A 26,242-nucleotide genomic window follows, 5' to 3' on the forward strand; every position below is an offset into this window, starting at 1 on the left:
GCTGAGACTGAGTCTTTAAGGGAAAGATTCTTAAACTGGGGTCTTCAGGGGCTCCATGAGCCCACTGGATTGACCCAGGCACTGTATATAGGCACAAACAGGAATTTTTCTCGGAGGGGGCTCATTACTTCCTTTTAAAAATATTAAGAACCTAAATCTCACTGCAAAGACAAACCCATTCAAGGCTGGGGCGAGAACGGGATGAAGGCCTGTCCAGGAGGCCCGTGAGCATTGCTCAGCGCACACAACGCCTCCATAAAGAGAATCTAAGTATCCTCTTGAGGGGACATGGCCTCCTTAAGGAAGGAAGAACACACCCATTAGCCTAATTTGGTGTCCCGCATTGTCTGTGTGGATGCCATCTGAAAGTGAAAATGTGCTGTCCAGTGTAAAGCTTCGTGTGACCAGAAAACAATGACCCTTCAGCAAAAGGCACTTGGTGGGGTTCCCGATGCAGCACCCCAGGCTCCCCAGCCCTCTCGCAGGCCACACTGATTATGGGAAAGGCCTGGGTTGCACTGGGAAGACCAGTGGTCATCGGTCGGGGCCACATAAGCAGGGCCAGTTGTTGTCACCATGTCACAGGCACAACCACATCCCTCCGCCCTTTCTCAGCCTCTTCTGCTCCCCCGTCCCTGCCACCTGCCACTCCAGCCCCTTCGCAGGAGCTCAGACCTGTCCTCAGCCCCCCTCTCCATTGGCTCCGTGCAGATGATTTCCCCGTGGACTCACCTGCCCGACCTTCCCTCCAGAGTTCTAGAATGGCATCTACTAACTCTCTGGAACTTCTAGATCTGCAAAGTCCACAGGCACCACGGAACCAACACAACCCAAATGGAACACAACACCTGTCCAAAGCAAACCTGCCTCGCTCCCCTCTTGCCATGAATAGATCGTTATTCCCCTGGGGACCCAGATTCCAACCGTCACCCTTTCCTTCAGTGAGTCACCAAGTCCTGTAGACTCAGCCTCCATGAGGTCTCGGGCACCTGTACCCACCACCACATTCTTCCCAGAACCCCCAGTTCAAGTCCTCATGACACCTCACCTGGGCGGGCCACTCCAGTGCCTAGTAACTCATCTTTGCATCCCTGTGGGGTCTCTGCCTCTACTCCAAACCATCCTACTGCGGCCAGATTTATTTACCTAAAAGCTCAGCCCCTATCACATCACTTCCCCAAAGAAAGCAACACTTTCTCTATGGCTACTGAATTAAGAACAGCAGTCATAGCGAACTGCTGTCAAGCACATACCTTCCTGTGAGTCAGACCTTATGTTACTTAATCTTCCAAACAGTCTCAAGAGGTTGTCCTTCATTATCTCCATTTGACGACTAAGGAAGAAGCGGAGGATTTCTTCCACTGCTAACCAACCCCTGGCAGGGCTCTGAGGACCAGCCTCTAGAGACACTTTAACCCTCGTCCCGCCTCATCAGCTACTCCTTGTACCCTCTCCTCGCCCAAGATACCAGGAAAAATAAACCAGACTCTGTCCCGTTCTTCACACCTGTGCTATTCTCCCTGCCTAAGACACCCTCCACGTCCACATCCATGCCAACTGACCATCACACATGGACCACACACCCGCGTGTGCCAGGCTCTCTGCCACACCACCGGGCCCTTGAGACACAGCGCAGAGAGGGGAAAAAAGGAATGGGGCAGGGGGACTGCCTCCTGAGCTCACGGTCTAATGCCAGAGCCAGACACTGGCCAAGAAAGCACATACCTGTCTATGCCCTTGCCTTTCCCCACGGTTGATCCCAATGTCGCCTACTCCGTGAAAGCTTCTGAAACACCCCCTTCTCTCCCTCTCTCCCTCACATCTCCACATGCGCTAGCATTTCCCCCGATTTACATACTTACCTAATCTCCCTGGATTAGGAGGCAAGCTTCCCACGAACAAGGGGTATGAAGTCACATCCTAGACCTACCTCTTGCTACCTAAGGTGACTTTACAGATCCTTAGCTCCCCCATCTGTAAAGTTCTTAAAAGCAGTATGAGAATTAAGAGGGATAAATGTATAGACCACCTGGAAGACCTGATAGGGCAACTCCTTCCCAGGTGAGCACAAACTTTACAAGCACCAGGGCAGAGATCCTCTGCTCAGAGGATCTGCTCAGAGGATAATGCAGAACAGCTTGCATTATGTCTTTGTGTGACGGTCAAAACAAATAAGCCTCTGGAGAAACCCAGGAAGCTCATGCTCTAAAGGCTTTGCTGGCAGCCCAGGAATGGAAACCCCGAGTAGGTCCCCTCTCCCAAGACTGCAGCCAACCCTGCAGGCCTCTTACGAAACATGTCACAAGGATTCTCTCTGCTGTGGAGCAGGTCCAGTTTCATCAAGCACATGGCTCCAGGGAACTATAAATGAAGGGAGGAGGCCGGAGCCCTTTTTTTTTTTTGGTAACCTGGCTCTTCCCTATGTCATGTAAAGCTTGTTGAACGTATATCTTCATGTGGCCTGATCCACACGGACCAAAATTTGATAAACTGAATAAAACTGGGTGAAAGGGGCCTCCCTGGTGGCGCAGTGGTTGAGAGTCCGCCTGCCGATGCAGGGGATACGGGTTCGTGCCCCGGTCTGGGAGGATCCCATATGCCGCGGAGCGGCTGGGCCCGTGAGCCATGGCCGCTGGGCCTGCGCATCCGGAGCCTGTGCTCCGCAACGGGAGAGGCCACAACAGTGAGAGGCCCGCATACCGCAAAAAGAAAAAAAAAAAAAAAAACTGGGTGAAAGATCCATTTTGAAAGTACCCAGGGGATAGTAAAAGAAAGCCCTATTGCAGCTGTTACTGTAGCCTAAATGATTCATAGAAGTGTGCTTTCAGTGACCCACATACAATGTTTAAGGACACCTAAGAGCATCACAAAGGGAGCTAACAGGAAGTGGCCACCAAGTTGAAATCATTTTATTAGATAAAGTCTTCACAGGGACTTACGGGACAGAAGAAAGGGGAACTCTAGGGCCACTCTGGCTGTGGTTTAGGCTGATATGAAACACCAGCCAGCCCAGCGTAAGCAGGCCTCAGCTCCCGGGGGCCTTCGCCTGGCTTTGCGGGGTGGGGAACAGGGGGGAACAGCCATACCCTGACTCCGCACTCCCCCCACCTCAGTCTACTCAGAGCATCAGAACAGCTCCGTGACCCTGAACTCAAAATATAACAAAGCTACCGTATATTAAAATATATTTTATAAGCTAGCCTCTCTTACTTTTAAATTATCGGCAAATAATTATACATTAGATACAATACTGTTTTCCTTTCCTAGTTTCTTTTTGTTGTTGGAGGTTGTCTAATCTCGGAGGCGGGTTTTTCCAAAATCCTTTAGCACATCTCTGGACAGCGCTGAAAACCACATCCCGAGGCACTGTCTCTCGCATCACAAGGGCCTGAAGCTATATACGATGCGTACACTTGGCTCAGTCACAGACTGATACAATTGCCGGGAACGAAGTGCTAGCGTGGAGGGGAGCGGACCTTTTCTTTTTCCCCAGTCGCTGCTATTTCCTTTACCCACAAGTCCAGTGCTCCCTCGGGAAAGATGCAAGCCGGCCAACTGGAAGATATCAAAGCATCCTCCATTTTCACAGCACATGTCATGTCACAGCTTGTTAATGTCTCCCTCTGAAGGGACACTTGTCAAGGTCACTGAGGACCACCAGCTGTGCTCTGAATCATGAGCGGGTGCATCTATGCACGTGTTTGCACACGCCACTCTGCCCTGCGGCTGTTACCAAAACATGCCCTCCCTGGAAGCACAGTCATGCAACCAGAGAGTCTTTAGAGCCGAAGAGACCCTGGGTCCACTCCCTGCACTGTAACCCGGACAAAATAGTGCCATGGAGGTTAAGTGGCTTGCCCAGAAGTTAGCTGTAGTTAGACAGCTGTTCTCGAATATCTCAGCCCAGGCCAGCCTCTGAGAGCCCTAGGTCTCTGGCTTTGTCTTAGTCACTACTTTTTCAACCTCTTCCTTCCATTATTTACAGAACATCTATGAGTTTCTGCATTTAGGTAAATAAAAAGCATTATTCAAGAGGGGGCTATAATTACTCAAAGAAAACTACCCTCTTTTCATGCTCAGGAAAGACACAATGGTATTTGGCATTTAGTTTGCAAACGTGTGCCCACGTGAAATTAAAATAATTAGGTATAAGGGCCAACTTAATTCAATTATAAATTCTTATTACCCAAATAAGTCTCAAGAAATAGAGTGATCGTGCCAGCAGTGTGCTAGATTTCATGCCCAAATGCAAACTTGCCATCTGCTAAGGCACATGACAGGGTTTTCAAAGAAAAGTGACCTCAGGCCATTTAAAATCTTCATTAGAAACAGACATACTGCCTGTTGGAGGTGAGATGCTACAGCCCCATGACAACAACAGTAGGACTGCCCTCCAAAGTAGATTTTAATGCAGAAGGAAACCTTTTTCTTTACTTCCCACTTGATCAGCAGGGACAGTGCTCGTTTTGGAACAACCATCTGGATTCAAAAACATGAAAATGGTCCCGAGAAACTGCACATGCTTAAATGTCAAGAGTATATGGCAACTTTAAGAAGCGTGGAAAAGATGCTTTTCCTACTACATTTTTCTACATTACTTTATTAGTCACCATGGGTTGAAACACTTGGCTCGTGTCAGTGGCTTAAGTGGCATGAAAGCCATTTTGCCATTCATAAAATCACGTGGAAATAGCTTTAGTTAGATTTCTAGTACAAAATAGGTCTCTCTCCATGTAGTCTTAACACCTTTTATTCTACCTCGCAGGAAGTCAAATTTAAATTAAATTATAGGGACTTCCCTGGTGGTCCAGTGGGTAGGACTCTGTGCTCTCAATGCAGGGGGCCCAGGTCAGATCCCTGGTCGGGGAACTAGATCCCGCATGCATGCTGCAACTAAGAGTCCGCATGCCACAACTAAGAGTCCGCATGCCGCAACTAAGAAGCCCACATGAAGCAATGAAGATCCCACAACTAAGATCCAGCGCAGCCCAAATAAATATTTTTTAAATAAATTAAATTATAATGGAAATTATCCAAGAAACCACCTCCTATTGGAAGGCTACCAGACAAAGAAAATAAATTGTTCAGGAAAGCAGCAACGCAGGCAAATTTCAGTTGACTTATGAACTCTTTCTTAAGCTTTCCACCTTCTACGCAACTACTCACATCCCGAGAAAAAGCACTGGGCAAATACAGCTGCGAGACAGGAAGCTCCTCGAAGTAAGGGCTCTACCCTGTTCTCTTCTGTCCCCCACAGCCTCTTACTTAAATGCTATTTTATTACTAAAGGAACGAATAATGTGATTATTCATGCAACACAGTTGTCGAGCATCCACTCTGTCAAGTACTGGAGATACAAAGATGAGTAGGCCGAGGTTCTTCTGTTTGCCTGAAATGTTTTCCATTTATTTTAAAAATCAAATATATACAGCGCAAGAAGCCTCAAACTCAAATTTCACCACAAACAGAAAGAAACTTCAAGTGAACTCTGCTTCTTCCCATGGCTTCCTGCAAAGCCAACTTGTGAGCCCTTCCAGTAGATTGTTACTGGCTGAGCATTTCCAAGAGTCCAAGGGCAAAAAATTAAAGGAACATTTCTTTTCTTTTCTTTTTTCTTTCTTCTTTTTCTTTCTTTTCTTTTTTTTTTTTGGCTGCACCACGTGGCATGGAGGATCTTAGTTCCCCGACCAGGGATCGAACCCACGCTCCCTGCAGTCTTAACCACTGGACCACCAGGGAAGTCCCTAAAGGAATATTTCTTTAAAAAGCCAAAGGGATAGCTGATTCATTTTGCTGTACAGTAGAAACTAACACAACTTTGTAAAGCAACTATACTCCAATACAAATTAATTTTAAAAAAGCCAAAGGGAAAACGTCAAGTAACTTGTTTGGTTTATTGTGACCACCAGTTCAGACTCAATTTCCTAAGGAGTTGAAGTAACCCTGGATACCCTCAACAGTTAAGAGATTTCAACACAACCCATACTAGTAATGATGTAGAAACTTGCTCCTTAATCCCCATAAAATCTCCTAAGGTCACTGATCCTCAGTCATCAAAACCGATTTCTCACCCACAGAGCAGCTCCTTCACTCTTTCCCATCACTGACACACTACCTTGCGTTGGATATAGATGCTGGTACCATCATCCCCTCTATGGAGGTGCGAAACCTGAGGACACAGTTGACCCAACAAAGAAACATTCCAGTCCAGGGCTAGGAGCCTGGGACTCATCTCCCCTCTCTGTGGTTCCCAAGAGGAGAACTGCAGGGCTGGAACCCAGGCCCTGCCACTGAGACCAGTGGAGTCATCGACTGGATGCATTACTAGTCCCCAGGAGTCTTGCTTGCCTCTTCTCTAAATAGGGACAGTAATGGCACCAACCTCAGACAGCTGTTCTGAAGACTAAACTCAAATGACACTGCTCAGAGCCTGATGCAGGCACTCAGTTACTACTACCCGTACTCACACCCCTTTCACCCTGTGTTCCACACACAGCCTGGCAGATGGGAGTAGGTGAACCAGATGAAGAGGGCTGCTATTTACAATCAACCTCACCGAGTAGATCAGCAATACTATGACAGCTTTGCCAAGTACCACACAAGAGCATCCCACAACCCGGCTGTACAATGAACCCGGCCAAGCCAGCTGTCAGACCAGCCCTTCCCCCGGGACAACTACCCTGCTCTGTATGAATGGAACTATTTAGCACATCCGTGAGATGCTCATGGCACATATGCCCACCCTGACTGTACTCCACATAAATACAAAAGCTTTGGCAGGGGCCACCAATGACTGGCAATCTTAGAATGAACCATATGTGGTAGGCAGAATGATGGCCCCTCCAAGACGTCAGCATCTTAATGCCTGGAACCTGTAAATATGTTAGATTACATGGCAAAGGGGGATTAAGACTGCGGATGGAATAAAGGTTGCTAATCAGCTGATAGGGAGATTATCCTATCTAGTTATATCCTAGATGTAACCTCTGGGTCCTTTAAAGTGGAAGAGAAAATTGGAAAAGAAAACCAGAGAGAAGGCAGCATGAGAAGGACTCAGTCTGATATTGCTGGCTTTGAAAAAAGAGGAAGGGGGGACTTCCCTGGTGGTCCAGTGGTTAAGAATTGGTCTTGCGGGCTTCCCTGGTGGTGCAGTGGTTGAGAGTCCGCCTGCCGATGCAGGGGACACAGGTTCGTGCCCCGGTCCGGGAGGATCCCACATGCCGTGGAGCGGCTGGGCCCGTGAGCCATGGCCGCCGAGCCTGTGCGTCCGGAGCCTATGCTCCGCAATGGGAGAGGCCACAACAGTGAGAGGCCCGCGTACCATAAAAAAAAAAAAAAAAAAAGAATTGGTCTTGCAATGCAGGGGACACCAGTTCGATTCCTGGTAGGGGAACTAAAATCCCACCTGCTACGGGGCAACTAAGCCTGTGAGCTGCAACTACTGAGCCCATGCGCCACAACTAGGGAGGCTGTGCACCGCAACTACTGAGCCCACACGCTCTGGAGCCTGCACACCACAACCAGAGAGAAGCCTGCGCACCATAACAAAGAGCCCGCACACCGCAACTAAGACCTGATGCAGCCAAATAAAATAGAGGAAGGGGCCACAAGCCAAGGAATGTGGCAACCTCCAGACGCTGGAAAAAGCAAGGAAAAGATTCTTCCTTAGGGGTTCCAGGAGGAATGCAGCCTGCCGACACCTTGATTTTAGCCCAGTAAGACCTATTTTGGACTTCTGACTTCTAGAACTGTAAGATAATAAACGTGTGCTGTTTTAAGCCACTACATTTGTGGAAATTTGTTAAAGTAGCAATAGGAACTTAATACACTGTATTCCCCAATCAAGATCTCTTCAGCAGAGATTACATACACCCTCAGCAAGAGCATCTTCTCAGACATTTCCTTTGCCCCTGATGATCCTCTACTATACTGATCTTTGGCTGTTTGGCTTGGAGCTGCTTACCCCTACCCATCCTTATGGAGTCTTCATCGAGTCACTTTCCAGATCACTCAGGAAGTTGTTTTGAAAAAGGAGAAGAGAGATGGTTGCTGACATCTTGGCATGAGCTTAAGGAATGAAGTATGATCCCCCGATCTGCCTTATTCCAGCCCTTCAGGTCTATGAAATCAGAGTTTTCTCCTTTCCTCCTTTTTCCTTCCCCTTCCTTCCTTTCTCCTTTTTTTTTTTTTTTTGAATTTTTGAATTTTATTTTATTTATTTTTTTATACATGTTCTTATTAGCTATCCATTTTATACATATTAGTGTATATATGTCAATCCCAATCTCCCAATTCATCACACCATCACCCCTGCCACTTTCCCCTGCTTGGTGTCCATATGTTTGTTCTCTACATCTGTGTCTCCATTTCTGCCCTGCAAACCAGTTTATCTGTACCATTTTTCTAGGTTCCACATACATGCATTAATATACGATATTTGTTTTTCTCTTTCTGACTTACTTCACTCTGTATGACAGTCTCTAGATCCATCCACGTCTCTACAAATGACCCAATTTCATTCCTTTTTATGGCTGAGTAATATTCCATTGTATCCTTTCTTCCTTTTTCTTCTCTTTCCTTCCCTTCTTTCGTCCACAAATAGCTATCTATCAATACCTAAGTACCTAACATATGCTACATATAGCTAGAGGCAAGGGAATACAAAAATGAATAAATAATCCTCAATCTTTATCCAAAGAACTCATTAAAAACAACAATTCATCTAGAGCAGTGGTTTTCAAACTTTTGGGACCATTAACCATAGCAATAAATGCATTTTTACCTCACAGTCTAAAACACACACACAACTGAAACAAAGTTTTATGAAACAATACTTAACCCTTACCAAAGGAGATGTACTGTATTTTTTTTTTTAGATTTTTTTAATGTGGATCATTTTTAAAGTCTTTATTGAATTTGTTACAACATTGCTTCTGTTTTATGTTTTGGTTTTTTGGCCCCGAGGCATGTGGGATCTTAGCTCCCCGACCAGGGATCGAACCCACACCCCCTGCATTGGAAGGCGAAGTCTTAACCACTGGACCGCCAGGGAAGTCCCTCTATTTTCTGTCCTTTTCTATTCTATTCTATTCTGTTCTATTCTATTCTATTCCATTCTTAATTCTGACCAGCAACTTATTAAATTGATTTCATGACCCAGTTTTGGATTCCAATTCTCAGTTGGAAAAATGTGACCCAGAAGTCTTGATACCAGTGCCTAGGTGTTCATTATCCAGACCCAAGGAAGGCAGCCTCAGAAACCTCCTCAGGGTCTTAGTCAACCCCAGCCCATTCCTTCCCTGCCTACCACCATCCACGCAGGGTGAGATGACTCAGACTTATTTAGATTCCAGTCATTCGACTGTAGCTGTCACCCACCTCTCCCCTCCGGGCTCTCAGGCACACACACAATCTCATCACCCCTTGAAGGGAAGGAATTAAAGGTACCAGACGTGGGAAACCGTGACTCACTGTTCCTGTCACCCAGGTACACGACTATGAGCGTCACTCAAGCACAATGGAAGCCAGGGGCCAGACAATGAAGAACAGCTCCTGAAAAACAAGTGCTGGGCGTGGAGACCTCTGACTGTTGAGACCCAACCAAGGTCAAGACGCAACTAAGGTCAGGAGATGAGACTTGATGTAGGGAGGCACACAGAACATTTGCCAGAACAAATGACTAAAAGGGTGCTGTGATTAACTTCAGGAAGCACCCAGCACCGACGGGAAGGTCACTAGTGAACACGCACCAGATCTGCCCTCCGTCCTCATCCTGGGCAAGCCTGAGCTGAAGGCGGCAAGCGAGGCAGAGGGACCTCTCCCCGCGCTCACCCACTGGGTGCCTCTGGCCCGCAGCTTCAGGGCCCTGCTGTAAAGAGCAGCTGAGAAAGTCCCCCCACCCTTTTCTTTTATGTAAGAGGCCTGATTTGTACAGAGATTTGTTTTTTAATGAGAAATTTCCCTCTCAATTACTTGTTATTCCACCTAATGACACATATTAAAGCTTATCTTTTCACAGGATAATTTTAGACTGATACCAGTTCACAGATCTCTGGTTTTACCCTGCTCTGCAAACCCAGTCCACTCTCCCTGGCAGCTTCCCACCACAGAAGAGCTGGCCAGGCCGGGCCCACCAGAGGGTGTGTGGTGGGCGTGCAGCCCTCTCTCCTTCTGCTCTGTGAGCTGCCGCCCACACGGGGGGAGAAGCCAACCCCATCGTGGCTCTCTCAGTGTCTGGCCATGTTGGAACATTGCCCTTGCAGAGATCTCTTAGTCTTACCAACAGCTGTCCTGGGAGGGCACTGCAAACAGTGCACATCGATGGCAGAACAACCCCCCGGAAAGAACTCAGGGTTCCTCTAATCACATTCCCCCCCGGCAGTGTCTTATTAGATTCACCCTTTATGCTATTACTGAGAAAAGGTGAAGACTAGAGCACCCCCTCCACGTTGTCCTCAGGGCCTATAACAGGATAAACAGGATCTTGATTAAAAGATGTTTCCGGGCTTCCCTGGTGGTGCAGTGGTTAAGAATACACCTGCCAATGCAGGGGACACGGGTTCGAGCCCTGGTCCGGGAAGATCCCACATACCGTGGAGCAACTAAGCCCGTGCGCCACAACTACTGAAGCCTGCGCGCCTGGAGCCCGTGCTCCGCAACAGGAGAAGCCACCGCAATGAGAAGCCCGCGCACCACGACGAAGAGTAGCCCCCGCTCGCCGCAACTAGAGAAAGCCCGCGCGCAGCAACGAAGACCCAATGCAGCCAAAAATAAAATAAATGAAATAAATAAATTAAAAAAAAAAAAAGATGTTTCCACATTCTAATGGAAGGTGGGTCAATTTCATGTCACATTTCTGGTTCTCACTCCTGCAGGATTAATAACCCTGGCACATCTGCTCTCTCTGAAGTACACTCCAATTCGGCTCTCGTTCTGATATCTCAACATACACACTGCCCAGGCCTGTGGATCCCTCTATTCTCCTCACCCCCCTCTGCTGGCCCAGACCACATGCTTCATCACTTTGGTTTCTCTCTTGCCATTGTCTTCGGCTTTCCAGCCTCCCGGTCCTGCATTTTCTCTGCTAAATAGTCCATCCCTGAATGAATCAAACCAACCACCCCCATCTACACAACTCCATGCTCCTAGCCCCTGCCAGGGAAAACCAGAGCAGGGAGGAGATTCCCCAACACGTGAACAGTCTCCAGTCCTAGAGGCCCAGGAATCCTGCCACGCCTTTGGAAAATTCCCTCCCTATTGCACTAAGGGACACTTCCAAACGTGGAACCCTCAACCCTCACAGCTCTTCTCGCTTGGCCTCTGACAACACCGAGAAAGTCAAGGCCATGAGGTGAGAACACCCTCAGCTGCCCTTCCAGCGTCCTCTCTCCTGTCTCCCTTTCCTCCTGTCTCAGCGCAGGGGTGGCCCTCCCCAGACAAGGCTAATACTCCCCACCTCCTGCCTTGGACGCCTTCCTCCCCTCCCTCCATCCTCCCTGGGGCCCCTGCTGTCCAGCTCTTCCCTCCTTCACCCACTTGTTCCAGCTTTTCCTCTAGACTGACTCTGCTACCTTCTCCTCCGGATGCTGTCTGAGCCTCCTCCTGCCGTCGGATGAGCAGGATCTGCAGCGCCCACCTCCCGCCCCTCAGCCCCCAGCTTTTACTCTTCACCCCACAATGACGTCCCCACTTCCACTGAAAATGCTCTTGCTGAGGGTACCGGTGACCTCCAAGCTGCCAGCACAGTGACGCTTCCACCCCTTTCCTCGCTCGCCCCCTCTGTAGGACTTGACTCTGGGCTCCACTTCCTGCTCCATGGACTCCCTCCTCCTGGCTTCCAGGTCCCCAGCCTCTCCGTTTTCCTCTTCCCTCATCATCTTTCCTTCCAGACTCCTTTGCAGGTTCTGCTCCTCCCTCACCTGAACAGTTGTTTTCCTCCAAAATTCTCTGACTGGCTCTATGACATGCTCCTTGGGTTCTCCCCATCCAAACCCACAGCAGATGACACCCCAGCCAAGCCCTCCCCTCAGCTCCAGCCCCACAGACCCAGTGACACGCCTTACTCCTCCCGCCTCGGGTGCCCTACAGGTCCCCCCCCAACTCAGCAGGTCCACAGCTCCGTGTCCGTCATGTCACGTTGAAAACTGAGAGCCTGGCACAGCGCCTGGCACACCGAAGCTGTTCCGTAAATGCTTGCTGGATGAATGTCCAAACCAAATTCACCACTTTTTCTCTCAAACCTGCTCCTCTTTTTGAAATCCCCATCTCAGCACGTGGCATCATCAGATCACGCAAGAGGTGACCTCAGGGCACCCCTAGATGTCCCTTTCCTGTCCCCACCTCTGCCTCCACTCAGTGGTCGAGCCGTAAGCCCTTACCTCCACACCGCCTCTCACGTCTGTTCCCTCCTTCCCACCCCCGGGACCATCACGTGACGCCCAGGTCTCATCACTAGAACGTGAACCCGCGTGATGGCCTCCTCCTGACCTTCTACCCCTGGTCTGGCCACCTGGGACTCACCGCCCGAGGCACCTCATGACCTGACTCCGTCTGGCTCTCCAGGAAGGGGGCAGGGCACTAGGGGGGCATCCACTCTGGCTGAGGAATCAAGGAGGCTTCCCTGGGAGAGTGACTACTGAGACGAGCTCAGAAAGATCCTAGGAGCTGTTCAGGCAAAGACATTTGGGTGAGAGAGGCAAAGCAGTGAGCTTTACGGGCAGAACAAACGGGTATCCGAGGGCCCTAAGTTTGGAAGGGGCGAGGCATTCTCTAGAAGCATCTGGCTCGATGAGGCTGAGGGGCACCAGGCCCTTGGGACACAGGTGAGAATAGTTTCCTCCTCGGAGCAATAAAAAGCAGGGGAGTGACATAATCAGGTCGGAATTTTTAAAACCACTCTGTGAAAACGCTTCATTAATGAAGTAATGATGGATACTCCCCTAACATGATAAAATATAGCTATCGTGACCTGAAACTCCACATTTAGAATGGGAACACTAGTAGCATTTCAATACTCAGGAATAAGACAGAAATGTCCACTGTCACTGGTCTCTGAGGAGCTGGCCAACATACCTGAGTGGGAGAAAGAAATCAGAGATTTAAAAATCAGGAAAAGAGAGGTAAGACTGTCACTATTTGCATGTGATAGTCTCATACAGCTAAAAACCCCGAAGAATCCACTAAGAAACTATTCAAACCATAAGACAGTTCAGTAAGACGGCAGGAGCAAAAGCTTGATTGTCTACAAACAATGACCAGGTAGAAGAGGTACAGGAAGCAAAGGCCTCCTTTTATAATAGGAACCACAGAGTGAAAATCTTAAGAATAAATGTAACAAGAATTGGACAAGATCCATATGAAGGGAATTTAAATTAAGCTGGAAGACACAAAAGAAGACTTGAAAAGTCTATTCCTGGACAGGAAGATTCAACAACACAACTATGTTGATTCTTCCTAAATCAATCTATAAATGTAATGTGATCCCAATAAAAATAATGGCTTCTTTTTTTAAATTAAGAACAATGTGATTTCAGAGTTTAGATGAAAAGATCCCTCTGGCTATAGTGTGGCTAGACCTTAAAGAGTGAAGTGGGTGTGGTTGGTGGGGACGGAAGGGGGTGAGCTGGACTTTGCAGTGGTCCCAGCGAGAGCTGAAGAAAGCTGGGCCTGGGCCCGTGAAATGCAGAGAAAGGGTGTATGTGACAGATATTTACTTGGTGAAATTCACAGGACATGGTGATCGACTGGACCTGGGGGGTTCCCAAGAGATGGCCAATGATGACTACTGGTTTAGGGTTTGCATATTTAATAATTAATCAAATCTCCTACAAATATATCCCCTCTTTACTAAAACTCACTGCTTGTGGTGGTATTTCTGGGCCTTGGGCCTAGAACAGACTTAACAAGGTCCTGCATAAAGGCTTTGTAACTAGCTGTTTGTCCACAGCAGAAATAAAGCACCAGTTTTGCTTTCTGACTCTGTTAATTAGGTGCTCGGCACAGATCTTGGGTGCCTCAGAAAGGCTGCTCACCCTGTTCTTTCCCTGTCTGCCTTTCCTTTTCCCTTGTAATTCAAAATTGTGCTAGAAGAAAATAGGGCAGTGATTATGCTTCAGTTTGACCTCGTTGGACTCAATGTTTACTTTCGCTGGGGCTGGATAACATCTCCACCATATCTTTACCCTTCCTACCCGATAAACAGATAAATCCTTAATGTTCAACAAAAATCCTCACCTCCACTGTCTGTCATTCTGTCAGCGGCAGTCTCCCTTGAAGGTGTGCTTTTTTCCCCTGTTCAGAACTCTTTACAACATATTTTCAGCAGAACAAAGTGAGTTTAAATATATCACACAGTGGTTACCTCTCAAACATCTACAGAAATTATTTCAGTGAATGTGTTGTTTAATATAAAGAAGCATATTTGTTTTCAGCAAAAGACATGTTGTCTGTTAAAACTCAGGTGAAATAAGCCAGTGCCTTGGATGGGACAAGTTCAGACCCAGCTTTCCTCAAAGCTCTGCCAGTTTGGGCTCGAGGTGCCTGGGCTGGCGCTCTGAAACTTGACCTGCATGGAGATTGCTGGACCTGCACACAGATTGCTGGGGGTCTTAGTAAGTGCAGATTCCGAGTCTGCACGTCAGGGTGGGGCCTGAGATTCTGCATTTCTAATGAGCTCCCAGGTGATGCCATCCTGCAAATCCACGGATGGCACTTGGAATACCTAGAGTTTAGACAGGCTCAGCAACTTAGAAGCTATATTTCTCAAAAGTTAACCTGCAGATTGGAAGTCATTCTCCCGATTTACAAAACGGAGACTTTGCCACTGTCCTATGTCAAAGAACCTCAGATAGAACAAGTGAATGCTTTAAAGTCTCTCCAGACTTCCACCAATATTTAAAAGTCAGAATACTCCAACCCAATCTAACCTAGATGTTATATTTGCTAAAAAGAATCATATCTAGGGAACCCTGCAATACTCAGTAAAGCCTCACCCATTTGAATTAAATAAAAGGGAAGCTTTAATTATGTATTTAAAAAATACAATCAGGCTTATTACTTTCAGTTTCAGAGGGTAAGCTAACTTCAGGGGTTTGAAAAGCAGTTTGCTCTTTTAAATATTTCCTATACGTCCCTATGGATCATGTTTGTCCTATTTCATTTACAATCTACAAAACAATGAAATGTCTCAGTCCTCCCAGGCCCCATATGAATGATCACAAATTCTAAATAAAAGGAAATGGAATTTCAAAATCCCTCCTGCATGTAAAATAAAAAGTCTCTAACACTTAATTATCAGTGTCTTCATTAGAAACCATTCCTGTCAGTTGGCTTCATTTAACCCGTTTTTGAGGTGGAAAAACTAAGGCCTACAGTCACAGGAGAGGTCAGTAGAATTCAAGGCCAATGCCATTTTCAGGACCTTATTAAGCTAAGGAATGTCAATGACAATAGATTCTACCTACTCAAGTACCAGCTGCCTTGAGGGAAGGTATGTGTGCCTCTTGACAAACACATAATCTCATAGTCTAGTTGTTTGGCCTTGAAAAACATTTCCTTATCAACTGAAAAGAGGAATGCATAAGAAAGTAAATTAACTGCTTTTTAAAAAGAGGGAGGTAAAGTCAGTAAAGTGCACACATTTAAGTGTGTTTTTCCTAAAACTACACAAAAGGCCACCAGGGTAGTCAGATTATGGAAAGAGCTACTCTGTTTTACAAGGAAATGTGCAAAAGAGGGACTAAAAAAGGTAGAAAATAAAAGAATACAAAATAAAAATACAAAAAAGCACTGAATAGGTCTATGAAATGCCTTATACATACTATTACTATCTTTTCCTCTTCCTGGTTCCCATGAATAGTTTATCCTGCCGTCTCTGATAATGGGGGGTAGGGGGAACCTTAAAAACATGAAACATCTTTAAAAATCGTTAAATGAAAATAGACCACATAGTATGCGCAAATAATAATGAGCCATGAGAAGTTTTTAATTAACTTGGGTTTTATTAAGACTAGTAACCTTCCACTGAACATCTTCCCACCATACAGTCAGATCTAATTGCCTCCCTGGGTGACACGACACCAGAGGCTAAGTGAGATTAACTGCGCAAGAGTGAACCGGCCTCCTACTATTCATTTAAATTTGGGATGGTGGGGATGGAGGTGCAAAATCCAGAAACGGAGATGCAGTTTAAAAAAAAAAAAAATCCTGGAACATGCATTAGACAGGTATGGGAAACATCTGGCAAAGAAAAATACAGTTTGTAGTGCTTCCCCGATGGTAACGCTTGGACGGATATCCACATTCATCTTAACAACATGGAGAGTTTTCTGAGGTTCCACCCTCAACCCACCCTCCTGTGCTACTGTTATCCTTTTAATTAAGAAGGCTGACCTAAGAGTATCCCGAGAAGGGTCTCTAGCTGCCTGAAAAACAGCTTTTCCCACCAGGCTGCAGTGTGGCCTGCTGGAAAGGGCTCTGTACTGAGAACCAGATGCATGGGTTCGAGTGACCCCTTGCGCTCATCCGTTTTCTCACGTCCATAGTGGAGATACATTACCTCCCCCTGAGAGTTGTTATAAGGCTCCTGAAACCTAGAAGGGTTTCAGTAAATGCTGAATGAATGAATGAATGAATGAATGAATGGTCAGATGAGACAATTATGTCAAACACAACCCAAATGTCAGTTATTATTGTTCGTTTAATACTTTTCCTTCAAGCTCTCAAAGCACATAATATTCCATTAATTCACGGTCTACCGAGCAGGCAGTGTACCTTTGCTTGTACCTTGGTTTACAGAAACCTTTTAGACTCCAAGTTCTTTGTACAAGTCTTCCTAACTTCTATCCCAGGCTCGACAATGCCAGCAGCACTGATGATGGGTCGATGCTCAAGTGCAGGTGCTCAAACACTGGCACATTATGCATTTGTCAAAACCCATACAACACTTCAACACAAAGAGGGACCCAGGATATAAACTACGCACTTCAGGTAATAATGATGTATCGAAATGGGTTGATCACTTGATCAAATGTAACAAATGTACCACGCTATCATCACAGACCAAAAACTGGAGGGACAACCCAGGAGGAAGAAGCCAGAAAATTTAAGCTCCTTATTTTTGCTCACCGGGGGGGCCCACCGCCCCAAGAGCAAAGAAACCCTTGAATTTCCAGGCCTATTCCAAGCCTGCAGCTCCACGAAATGGCCTCCAAGCTCTTGAGAGCATTTTAAATTTAGCACAAGGACTACACTATATATGGCATCCTAGAATTTTAGAGTTCAATCACTCAAAGCCCTCAATAGCCCAATGCAGTGACCTAATCACTAAAGCATCCCCCCAGCCCCTCCCAGGACCCCCTACTCAATTCAGTGCTCTTATCTTCGACCACACGTGTGGGGCTCTGACTGGCACAGAAACATACACCTGGTGAATTATTCAAAATGGATATCCTTGAAGAACTCACTAAAATGCTTCTGGAATACTGAACGGAGATGGGGAGAGGGGAGGAGAGCAGGACGGGCACAGTCGTCTGTTTTTCATTGTGCAGTAAAAAGGCACTGAAAGTCATGGAGTATTTCGTATATCAATAATTTAAAGGCCTCTTTCTGCCCTTGAAGTATGAACAAGTCTTGTCCACCCACATGTCCTGTCCTACAGTTTTTAACCTGTCATTTTCCCCCACTGCTTTGGTCATCCTTTCTAGATAAAGGGCACACACCCCTGATAATGAACAGTTAAATAAAAACATGTCAGGTTTCATAGACATGCTACAAAAAGCAAAGTGCAACACTCTTGGCTCTATAAATCACTTCCTGAACAACTGCCTAACCCTGATTTATGCCTAAGAAAGTATAAACTGGGGCCACATCTTCATAAGGCAGTTTGGGAATATACTGCAAAATTTTAAATTTAGCATTAAAATTGCTGAACCCGTAATCCCACTTGTGGGACTTTATCCTTTCAGAGAGTATGAAAGTTGACCTCTCAACATACATTCTCCCTGTGGTTGGTGAGCGCTATAAGAATGGGTAACGGGACCGACTAGGCATCTTCTAGGAAAGGCTTCCCCACCCTGGGAAGGACATGCTGGAATCGACGGTCTCACCGCTCCCCTAGATGTGTCCCCTGGAATCAGTGTGGCTATCCTGGCACCACGCAGAGAGTGAGTGCAGAGGAGGAAAGAGCCTGCGCCCTGAAACATCACGGAGCTTATGGACAAAGATGTCCTGGAGCCTGCATGACCTTGACTTCTTCTTGTGGAGATCACAGATTTCTTTATCACATAAGCCAATGCAAGGCATCATTTTCTGTAACTTGCAGCTGGAGTCATCTGATACAGTCGTATAGATAAAGTCACACCTATGTGCCAATGTGTATGTACAAGAATGTTTACTGCAGCCTAGTTAATAATAGCTTTAAAAACTTGGAAACGGGGCTTCCCTGGTGGCGCAGTGGTTGAGAGTCTGCCTGCCAATGCAGGGGACACGGGTTCGAGCCCTGGTCTGGGGGGATCCCACATGCCGCGGAGCAACTGGCCCCGTGAGCCACAATTACTGAGCCTGTGCGTCTGGAGCCTGTGCTCCGCAACAAGAGAGGCCGCGATAGTGAGAGGCCCGCGCACCGCGATGAGGAGTGGCCCCCACTTGCCGCAACTAGAGAAAGCCCTCACACAGAAACGAAGACCCAACATAGCCATGAATAAATAAATAAAAATTAAAAAAAAAAACAAAAAAAACTTGGAAACCTAGAAGTCCTTTCTGGCTAAGTAAATTATGGTCTATCCCTACTATAGAACTCTATGCAGCCCCTAAAAAGAGAGAGGGGCTCTATATATGGTGAGGAGAAAGATACCCAAAATATATTAGTTGACAAAAAACAAGGTACAGAACAGTATATATGGTATGATCTCATTTGCACAGTATATTTATGTATATACATATATACACATATGCTTTTACATACATGCACACACACACACTTGCATGCACGTTTCTGGAAGGACACTATAAAACTGCTAATGGTTACAAACGGGGGAGAAGCAGCAAAGGTAAGGTGAACTAGTTTTCATTTGATAGCCTCTGGGTTGTTTGAATTTTTTACCATAGCAGGTACTACTCATAATTTCTTAAATCAAGATGAAAAGTGTTTTCAAAGAGACCGAAGGACTCAATCAGACAATCCACAGAAATTCACATGGAAGATATACATATAAAAAATTAGTGCCGGGGGGCTTCCCTGGTGGCACAGTGGTTGAGAGTCCGCCTGCCGAGGCAGGGGACACAAGTTCGTGCCCTGGTCTGGGAAGATCCCACATGCCGCGGAGCGGCTAAGCCCGTGAGCCATGGCCACTGAGCCTGCGCGTCCGGAGCCTGTGCTCCGCAACGGGAGAGGCCACAACAGTGAGAGGCCCGCGTACCGCAATAAATAAACAAACAAATAAATAAATAAAACAGGCTCTGGGAAAAAAAAAAAAATCAGTGCCTAGAAGTTCATCCAAATCAGACGTTACATACACATTCTAAGGTTAGCCACAGAAAAATGTTCATTTTTTTAGCCCTTTTACTACCTGTCCTCAAAAACCTTATAATCTTTCTAGTTACCTGCTGTCAGTATGAATCAGGGAACTACGAACTAATTTTCACATAGCCTACGCAAAATAAAACTTAAAAGATACAGTCCAAATGCCCACAAAGTCCAAAGCCAAATATAACTTTTATCAATGATCCACACCACCGTTACCCTCCGAGAAACGAGAGTGGCCTATAATACTAATGTTAAGACAATCCAGGTTTTACTTGGTTTTCCATATTCATTCTTAGAGCCCAGCTTATATATGGGGCACTTATAACTACCTTTACTCGGCACAGATACCAATTTTGAATTATGCTTCAGTGGAGTTATTATAAAGAAACACAGTGGCTCAGCTCACCACCTTGAAAAGTAGCCCTGCCCCAATGCATAGTAACAGTCAGCGGGGCGGGGGGCTCTGGTCCCCACTTTGCAGGCAGCTTTCCTGACTGAAGCTTCCTCATCAGCTTTCTCATGAGAATTTCCCTCTCTCCTCTGACCGCATGCCTTTCCCGGGGCGTCACCTTCTCCCAGGAGCCTCTCCCCGCCCCCATCTCCAGTCTAGCTCTCTCTAGTTCTGCGCTGTTTGTTTGTCTGCACCTCCCTCCCCTCCTCGACCACCGCACGGCTCCACTGGGGGCCAGGGCTTGTCCTGTTCCCTGGGGTGTCCCCTGAACCCGGCATGGTGTCTGGCACTTTGCAGACAGACAAATCTGCAACGGATTCTGAGCCCACCCCTCACAAGCCCAAGTGACTCTGGATGAGCTCCTTGGTGAATCCGAGCCAGGGTGTCCTCATGTGCCAGACGGAAGCAATCATGTATTGTTCACAGTTGGTCCCAGGGGTGATGGTAGTAGTCGTAAAGGTAATAATGAAGATAATAAGGACAGCTGCCCACTGAAAAAACTCATCTGAATAGCCGCGAAGCTCATACAGTTGGGCTCAACTATCCCACTTCAGCCAGCGGGTCCATCAGATCAACAGGAAGCTCAGTCTAAAGATTCCTTAAACAGATGGTCCTGGCCACGTGAAAGTAACTGACTCACTGTCCAGCCACACCGAAGGGTGTGTAACACGTGGATCTTCCTGCAGAGCTCTGGTCTCAGCCCTCCAAAGCAGTGTGGCCTCTTCAACCATTTTTGGTTTTTCTTTCATTGGTTTTATACTTAAAATCCTGGCTGGCAAGAACTGCTTCTCTAGCCGTCGTCGAAGAAGTGTGTGGGCCTCAAGGAAGCTCTTTTGAAAGCCGAAAGGCATCTTTCCCCCAAACCCCTCCCCTTTCCTACCACACCATCTCCCATCAAAGTGAAATTATTCAATGTATAGGATCTTTAGGAATAGAAGGAACAACTCTTAAGAACTCCACGTGGGTCCTTCTGAGTCAATTACTTCCATAGCAGAGAAGAGGCCGCAGAGCTGTACCCTATATACAAGTGTGACCTACTTTACTGCTTTATATAGGTTCACTGTACAAAGAGCTGACCTGCCTCTTCACAGTAGCTTTCAGTGATCCGAGAAAAATAAACAGTTTTGAAAAGTTGAAAATGTGTGCCTGCAAAAGAAAAAAATCTCCCAAGGAAACAAGACTGATTTGAATGTTAAAGAGGGGAAGAGGAATTGAAGAGTGAAAAGAAATAGCAAAATGCAATTTCTTTTTTTTAACCACAATGTCATCCACTTTGAGGAGGCCTAGAATTTCAGACCCTGCACTCACGGCTTCATGAACCACAGAGGCAAGCTCCCTGAAGCCCAGGGCTCCCTCCTGTCCTGCCATGTCATCGGAATCAACGAGGGACTGAATATCTTGTCTTTGGTATTTTTCAGGTTAGAAAATTATACCTCCCTTGGAGTCCTTTTGGCCACCAACTTTTACTCCATCCTTCTAAAGCCATCCAGGATTTTTAAAAATGGACATCAGATTTCTGGCAAGTTCTTTTCTGCTAAGGTTTCTCTCATGAAGCATATCCTACCTGTTCTATACAAGCCTTAATATGACCCAGTTACCATTCTACATTCAATAAGCGTGTTGGGAGGGTCTGTTCCTTCTTTATTCACCCCTCCCCATCCCTTTCTGCCTCTATCAAGTCACCTGAGAGTGGTGGGTTTTTAACACTTTCCTATCCCTTGCAAAGCTCTTTGATAAACAGGCAATAAAGGCAATATCAATACATTGTTTTGACCATAGTAGAGGCCATTCAGGCATTTTACAGATCAAGAAAGCAAAGCCCAGAGAGGGAAAGGGAGCTGGCCACAGGCACACAGGTGGGCAGCGACAGGGCCAGGACTGGAACCCAGTGGTCTCTCAAGTGTCTGAAGTTGCTTTAGGTTTTATTCTTAGAGAAACAGGCCAAGCACTCAGTGTTCCCTGCCCAGTGCCTGATGTCCCAACTTATGAAGCAATCTCTAGACCTGCTTGCTTACTTTTTTTTCATTGAAGTATAGTTGATTTGCAATGTTGTACTAATTTCTGCTGTACAGCAGTGACTCAGTTGTACACGTATATATACTCTTCTTCATATTCTTTTCCATTATGGTTTATCCAAGGAGGTTGGATATAGTTCCCTGTGCTCTACAGAAGGACCTTGTTGTCTATCCATTCTAAATGTAACAGTTTGCATCTACTAACCCCAAACTCCCAGCCCATCCCTCTGCCTCCCCCCATCCCCCTTGGGAACCACAAGTCTGTTCTCTACTATGTCTGCGTCTGTTTCTGTCTTGCAGCAACATGGATGCAACTAGAGATTATCGTACTCCTTTACTTTTGAAAGGACAAGAAGCACAGCTCAGAGTTCTGTCACGTTAACAAGCCCAGGTCTTTGGTTCCTGGAAATCGATGGGCTGATCAAGGTGGATGAAGTTTCTATCCCAGGTGATGACTTTTCCTCACAGTCAAGTCAGCCCAGGCAAACAAGACAAGCAGCTCAGTTTCCAGCAAGAAGGCCCTCGCCCAAGGCAGACGGGGGTGCCCGGATGCCTCTCTGCAGAACCTGCATGGAATTGATTCACCACAGAAGCTTCCGGCAGGTGTGAGGGCAATTCAGCCTCAGCCCCAGGTTCATTTCAAGCTCAACAGTGGGGCTTCCCTGGTGGCGCAGTGGTTAAGAATCCGCCTGCCAATGCAGGGGACATGGGTTCGAGCCCTGGTCCGGGAAGATCCCACATGCCGTGGAGCAACTAAGCCCGTGTGCCACAACTACTGAGCCCACGAGCCGCAACTACTGAGCCCACGAGCCACAACTACTAAGCACGCATGCCTAGAGCCCGTGCTCCGCTACAAGAGAAGCCACTGCAATGAGAAGCCCGCGCACCGCAACGAAGAGTAGCCCCGGCTCGCCGCAACTAGAGAAGGCCGGCACGCAGCAACGAAGACCCAACGCAGCCAAAAATAAATAAATTAAATAAATAAATTTTAAAAATAATAATTTTTTTAAAAAAAGCTCAACAGTGACCCCCACCCCACCACCTGAAACCAGGCTGGTGGGCAGAAGAACAGTTGGGTGAAAGTGGATGTTTGTATGCGTGTTTATGCTCTCTATTCTGGTCAGTCTGAAACGGTCCACCACGTTCCTTTTCTTCTCCTTCTTTTTCTTACCCCCCTTTCCTTGGTAAACACTATTAACATTTAGTATTTAAAGGTATAGCTGTAGAGTTTAATTTTGTCCAATGCATCCTCACCGATATTAAAAGCTGCAGGCAATACTGCCCCCAAAAGCACAGGATAATTTCCTCATATGCAGTTGGGTCTATGCGCTAAATATGAAACACTGTTATCATCATTCAGGCTAAAGTCCAAGGTAAATGGACCAGGTCAGAGAGGGCATATGAGAACGTCACGGGAATTTTAAAGTAAACCTCTGACCACTGTCAGCTCCATATTTGGAATCTGTCTTCCCCCGAGTCTTCTCTGGCTACACGGAGAAGTGTCCCTCTTCCCAAGGCCAAGCCCTCCACCTGGGCTTTGGGCACCCCCCCCACCCCGCCCTCTCAGGAACCCGCACTGCCAAACAAACCGACTCTTCCTCAGAGTCAACTGGATCCTTGTAAATGTACTTCAGTCTCTACTGTTTAAAAAAGAAAAAAAAAGGCCTTTCTCACCTTCTGAGATGGCCCACACTCTGTCTGTGGAGTGTATTTCTCTTTAAATAAATCCACTTCTTACCTATCACTCTGTCTCTCACTGAATTCTTTCTGCGATGAGACATCAAGAAGCTGAGCTTCATCAAGTCCCGAAACCAGGTGTGACCGTTTATTCCCAACTTATAGCTAGACCAACTCCATCGTCAACACCGCTGGGGATGTCTTCTGTGCCGTTTCTTTGCGAGAACTTTTTGGGCACTAACACCTGATTGGGAGACTATCTTGGAACGGATAGCATCTAAAATCATACTGAAACTCCCACCAGGTGGGAGAAGTTAACTGCATGCTGCCCACAAGCACGTAGACGCCAGACCGGTTGGAACCAGAAGGCTGATGATGCTGACTCCCACTTACCTCCCCACCAACCAGTCAGAAGAAATGTCCACCAGCTGATCATGCCCACCTCTTTGAACCATTACTATAAAACTCCTCACTACCCCCTCCGGGTTGGAACACACAGTTTTGAGGGCATGAGCCCGCTGTGGCCCCCTTCGCCTGGCAAAGAAATAAAGCTATTCTTTTCTACTTCACCCAAAAAAAAAAAAAAAAAAAAAGCCTCTCAGCCTCATCCCCCTTCCAGCTGCAGACCTATTGCTATTCCTCCCTTCGTGGCCCAACTTTTAAAGAGTTGGTTGCTCCCTGTCTCCCACTAATTCCTCAGCCCACTCCAATCTAGTGTCCCCATGTTTGTTCCACCAAAACAGCCCTCATGAAGGCCACCTCCACACTCTCCAAGCAGGTAGTCCTTTCCAGCACAGCACTCAATCTCCTGCCCACCCCTCCTTGAAACAGTCCCTTCCCCTGTCCGTGTCCTACAGCAGCCCCTCCTTACCCTCCGCCTCCCTCTCTGCCACTTCTCAGTATCTGTGACATCCTCCCCTGCTCAACCTCTCACATCCCAGGGGGCCTCACCCACATTTTAAACTTTCTCCTTAGATGCATCACTTCCTGCAAGACACAGATAATTCACAGGTTAGATAAAAGCATCTCAAGCTCAGCAGGTCCAAATGCTTGCTCTCTCTTATGTGTGCACTCTCTTTCTCTCCCTCTCCCAGCCCCTACCACCGCCACTGTCCACCCAATGCTGCAAAGCCAGAACCTGAGAGTCACCCCTGACCCTCAGCCCTATATCCAATCTCAGCACAGTCCACTCTCCCTTCTCCAAGAGGTCATCACCCCTCTCCATCTCCTCTGCCCCACCTGGTCCATGCCCATCTGGTTCTCCTCGACAGCCTCCTAATTCTCTCTCCCACCCCCTCCCCACTCCTCTCCTCTAATCAGCTCCCACACTTAGCCCAGAGTCATCACTGCAAAGTGCCACAAGGAGAGTGCTCCTCCCTCCCCAGTTTTCCTAGTCAACACCTCCGCATTCTTCAGACCTCAGCTCCCTGGGGGAAGCCTGCCCTGGCCCCGCCCCCTTCTCCCCCTCCCCCCCTCCCCCCTGCAGGTTAGATAGACCCAGGGCACTCTCCTAACACTGTATGCTTCTAACAAACACTGTGTGCTTGGCTTTTGTTGGAGTTCACTGCAGCTCTAATTTTACATTTTTTCATGTGTTTTTTTTCATTAATATCTGCCTGTCCCATGGCAGCCTTGAGAAGGCACTTCCCACACAAGGAGCATAATGGACTGAGGAGGGCCCCAGCTGCTGCCCTCGGAAGTCCATCTAGGTGTGGGCATGCTGGGGGCCCAGCTCCTAGGGGGCCGTCCAGTGCGTGACCGGGAGCAGCGAAAATACTAAGACACACCGCATCCTGGGAGACCTGGCATCCCCTCTCCTCTGACTTTGACTCAAAGACTCTCCGACAGCTTTGCCAAACCTCCCTAGACCACACAGGATGCTTCCACACAAGCCTCTCTCCCTCTTGCCTTCACTGGGGTCAGACCGACAGGTCCAAAACCTCTCCCATGTTTCTGGCTCCTTCCTCATTTTCTCCCGTTAGGGCATTTTCCCTAATAAAATCCTTACACTTTTGATCCCTTTGCCTCTGCTTCTCCAAGGACGCAGACTAACACAGCCCTCAAACTCTAAGCCCCACGAGAGCAAGGACCTTGCCTGTTCTGGTTGCTAGTTGACTTCCAGTGCCTCGTGCAAATAACAGCACACGCATACTTGTGGAGGCTCCTAGAATACCAACACCCAAAACCTCCTGTTGACTTTATGCCCTTTACTTAGCGCCACAGGTATCTACACAAAACACTGAGCAAACATGCAAGGCAGTCACTGAGTGAGGGCAAGTTCCCAAGTCACTGGCAGGGAGTCACAGTGGAACCTAATCTGCCTGCCACACTACAATGTGAGCGGTGCATTAGTTTCTACGAACAGTAGACAAGCACAGAAGGAAATGCATCGGGTCACCTTCACGGTGTCCTCCACACCTGCCAGCATGCCCTTGCCTTTCCTGAGGGCAAGGAATACGGTGGCATTTAATAGACAGAAAACTTGTGACCCACAGCAAGCGGAGTGTCCATGAGAAACCACCACTGGTAGAACCCTGAGTACAGGCACAACATTTCTGGAGAAAGAAAAGAATGATT

The 26,242-nt window shown here is 47.2% G+C and overlaps 1 protein-coding gene across 2 annotated transcripts in view; it reads right to left on the reverse strand.

The window, feature by feature from the left end:
- Nucleotides 1-26,242, reverse strand: part of ZDHHC14 (zDHHC palmitoyltransferase 14) — a 281,866-nt gene that overhangs the window by 212,765 nt on the left and 42,859 nt on the right. The gene's annotated exons all lie outside the window — the stretch shown is intronic.

This window comes from Mesoplodon mirus (assembly GCF_964341445.2).
Source record: "Mesoplodon mirus genome assembly, chromosome: 10".
Classification (NCBI taxonomy): Eukaryota; Metazoa; Chordata; class Mammalia; order Artiodactyla; family Ziphiidae; genus Mesoplodon; species Mesoplodon mirus.